This window comes from Peromyscus eremicus, chromosome 12 (assembly GCF_949786415.1).
Source record: "Peromyscus eremicus chromosome 12, PerEre_H2_v1, whole genome shotgun sequence".
Taxonomy (NCBI): Eukaryota; Metazoa; Chordata; class Mammalia; order Rodentia; family Cricetidae; genus Peromyscus; species Peromyscus eremicus.
The window spans coordinates 44,580,616-44,584,534 of record NC_081428.1 but is presented as its reverse complement, the minus strand read 5'-3'; the positions used below and the strand labels follow the sequence as shown (position 1 = coordinate 44,584,534).

Sequence of the window (3,919 nt, the reverse complement as noted above, 5' to 3'; positions counted from 1 at the left end):
TTTGGACAACCCCAGATCTGATGGATTTCAAGTTTTCTACTTTGAGACAAATTAAACCAAGACAATGACTACATTCTGCTTTTGTATCACCCTGGTGTTTTAGTTCAGTTGAGTTTAAGTTCCTCTAGACTGAGTCCCGTTTCCAATACCAGATTGTCCACCGCTGTGAACTCCAGAGTTTCCCATATAGTGTATCATCCTATTAGTACCTCCAGGACTGCCTCACATGTGGTAGGTTTCTATTGTAAATATTGACTACATCAACATGGTATATGGAGATAATGTCAGTTGTTCAGGAATTCTGCTCACCTGACATCCAAACTCTTCTTTCTCCAAGCACTTAGTGTTCATCAGTATCAATCTAGCAAAGTGACATTTGATTTCTTTTTATCAATTCGCTGTCAGGTTACCTTGCTCTTAATTTTAATATCCTTACATATATAGATTGTATTAATTTAATTTTAAGATTATGATAAAATAAGCTAATACTGTTGAACTTGGTATATATAGTCTACCAATCAGAATCACCTTTGCTGGACTATCAGCTAAAACCAAAATGTGAAATGGAAAACACTCAAAACCACTCAGAATCCTGGTCTTGGGGACAGCTGTGTATGGTGCCAGGTACAGTAGTTGTTTATCATTAGGTTGGTTTTTGAAAACAACAAATCAAGTCAGATCTTGGCAGTGGCTCAGTTCTTCAGTGAGCTCCCCTTGTCTCTCTTTGCTTCCAGAAACATGGCCTCCAGTATATCTGTCTCTTATGGTGTCACCAAGATGTATGGTAACATGAAGATGCCGAAGTCATCGATCCCAGCAGAAACAAAGAACTGTTTGAGTGATAGAAGAAGGAGGAGGAGGGCACAAAGACCCTGGTAGGTGATGCAGGGCAAACTGTGGATGACCCTCACTCACCTTTGTCAAAAGCTGCCAGACAAGGACTGTCGCTATGCCCTTTATGATACAACCTACAAGACCAAGGAGAGCAAGAAGGAGGACCTGGTGGGTATCTGGGCCCCTGAGAGTGTCCATCTTAAGAGCAAAATGATCTATGCTAGTTCCAAGGATGTCATCCAGAAGTTGACAGGCATCAGCATGAATTACAAGGAAGCAAAGCGGAGGTCAAGGCCCATGCCACTGTTATCTCCCTGGAATGCAAGCCTTTGTGATCAGCCTCCAGCCCCCTGCCTGAAACACGTGCTAGCCCAGACCTGCCCTCCCTCTGGGAGCTGCAGGTTGTCCAGCTGGACTGGAGAGACCTGGGAGGATCCTAGCAGGAAAAGGGCAGTAGTGCCTTTGGCCCAGTTGCTTGAACAGTCCTCCCAAGCCCCTGGACTTTTCTCCTTTACCACTCCTGATGGTTCTGGCCTTCCCCAAACTACATTTGATCTTCTCCTTCCTCTTGGATTGAAGCAAAACAAGTTTGTCTCAGTCACCCAGTGGGAGGAGAAGCTGGATTTGTTGTTGTAAATGGGAGAGTTTGGAGGGCAGAAAGAGAAGGGGGCAAATGGTGTAATTGTATAATCTCAAAAATTAAAAAAATTATTTGAAAAAAAATTAATGCAAGAAACACTAAGAAAAATTGCATTTCAATGCATAATTAAAATACTTGGACTATCCTGGTACAGGGGCTCATACCTGTAATTCTAGCACCTGGGAGGTGGTGTCAGGAAGATTGTTGCAAGTTTAGAGAAGTAAGTTCCAGGCCAGCCTGGGCTACAGCTTAAAACTCTGTCTCAAAACAGAAAAAAAAATACTTCACTATATAACTATATAAAATCTCACAAACTCACAGGAAAAGAAGGAAAATTTCACATAAGTTTTCATAGCCAAAACTTTAAAAATCAAAAGTAAATTATGTTAATCCCATAATTATTATTAATTTCTAAACCCATTGATTTGATTTCTCCAAATATAATGCCCACCCCAGAAAGGATATTTTCAATCATTTTGAAATTTTTGAAAAAGCAAGTACATATAGAGACCTAACATCAAAAACAATATAGACTGGTAAATATAAAAACATGCATAAGTTACAAAAATAAAAGAAATATAACAAAAACAATATTCCCAATATCTAAATTGTTAATTTTCTTTCTAATCCATCTCCTTGTTGAGTGGGCATTCAAATGTTTTCTCATGTGGGAATGCACATTAGTGTATGATTTCTGGGCAGAAATTTGGCAACAGCTAAAAAAAAAAACAAAAAAACAAACAAACAAAAAAAAACATGGAAATGTTCATATCTTTGACCCAGCAAATCCTTCCACAGATTTCTTTTAAGGAAATAATAAAGGATGTACGTAAATATTTCTAAGAATGTTTGACTTAATACCATTGTACTTGCAAAAATTAAAAGATAAGTTGTATATTTTATATAATTAGTTGGATAAATTATTGCTGGTGTTTTGTATACTAGAATGTTACTCAATGACTAAAGACATGTTTTTCAAAGAGTACTTAAAGACAGAGTAAAATGCTCAGAGCAGTCTTTTGATTGGACAGGGAAGATTACAGCTTTCATAACTATATAGTTTTTATCTAATCCTAGGTTTCACAATGTTCACCAAAGTGTTAAAAATAATAATATGAAGCCAGGTGGCAGTGGCACACACCTTTAATCGCAGCACTTGGGAGGCAGAGCCAGGCAGATTTCTGTGAGTTCAAGGCCAGCCTGGTCTACAGAGCAAGATCCAGGACAGGCACCAAAACTACACAGAGAAACCCTGTCTCAAAAAACCAAAACAACAACAGCAACAACAACAATAATAATAATATGAAATATTGGTAGATATATCTATAAGTAGTAGGATTTTTAATATATGTTATGTTTAAATACATTGTGTGGTTTTGAAGTAATTCTACAATTACTTATATTTGAAGAATCAAATGTCGGATGGTAGTGACACATGCCTTTAATCCCAGCACTGGGGAGGCAAGGGCAGGTGGATCTCTGTGAATTTGAGGCCAGCCCGGTCTACAGAGCGAGTTCCAGGACAGCCAAAGTTACACAGAGAGACCCTGTCTCGAAAAACAAAACAAAACAACAAAAAACAAAGAAAAGAAAAATCAAATCATATTATTTAAAGAATGAGTCTTAGATTGGTTTCCCCCTTGAAGCAACACATTTAGTATTGTGATATGTGATCTGCCTTTAATATACTAAGGAAGTAGGAACAAATATCCATTTCAGTCCATTTTAAGAATTTTAACATTAGATAGAGCAGGTGTTAATGGTCCCAGTTAGAAGAAAAAGAAATTTAAAATGGAAAAGACTAAATGACTTCGCACAATCAGTTAATTCAACAAGCATATTTTATTTTTTTCTGAGTATATAGTAATTAACTATGAATTGAATTAGGCATTTAAGCATGAGCTATAAAAGATTAAAAATTGTTCCCAAGAGTTTGCAATCTTACAGTAAGTGACATTATTTTTAAAATTGATATTTTCAATTAGTGAGATAAGTGCTGTTAGAGATATGCAGGAGGAACTACACCGAAAATATTAGTTTGAATTATTTCAGATTGCCGATATTGAACTATTTCTTACCTACAAAAATAGTAAAAAAAAAAAAAAAAAAAAAAAAAAGTAAATAAAAAGTTGAAGAGAGACACTTTATACTGCAGTCTTTGAACTTGCTATGTAAGCCAAGCTGGCCTCAAATTTGTTACCCTCCTGCCTCAGCCTGTTGGGGATTACAGATACATACTACCATATCTAGCAAAAATATCATTTTCATATGGTCTGTTCCAGTGCAACAAAACTGAATAATGATGAAAAGATTCTTCCCGGGGAAGGAGGTTATGAGATAAAGATATCTTCATGTAGAACCAGAAGGGGAAAGCATAGCAAAATGAACAGAGAAAGTTAATGTAGAGACTTATTAACTGAAACAGGAGGTCTGACTAGTGGGAAA

General features: G+C 36.8%; 1 pseudogene; it reads left to right on the top strand.

The window, feature by feature from the left end:
* The first annotated feature begins 738 nt into the window (after nucleotides 1-738).
* On the top strand, nucleotides 739-1,169 carry LOC131922897 (cofilin-1-like; annotated as a pseudogene).
* The last annotated feature ends 2,750 nt before the right edge of the window (nucleotides 1,170-3,919 follow it).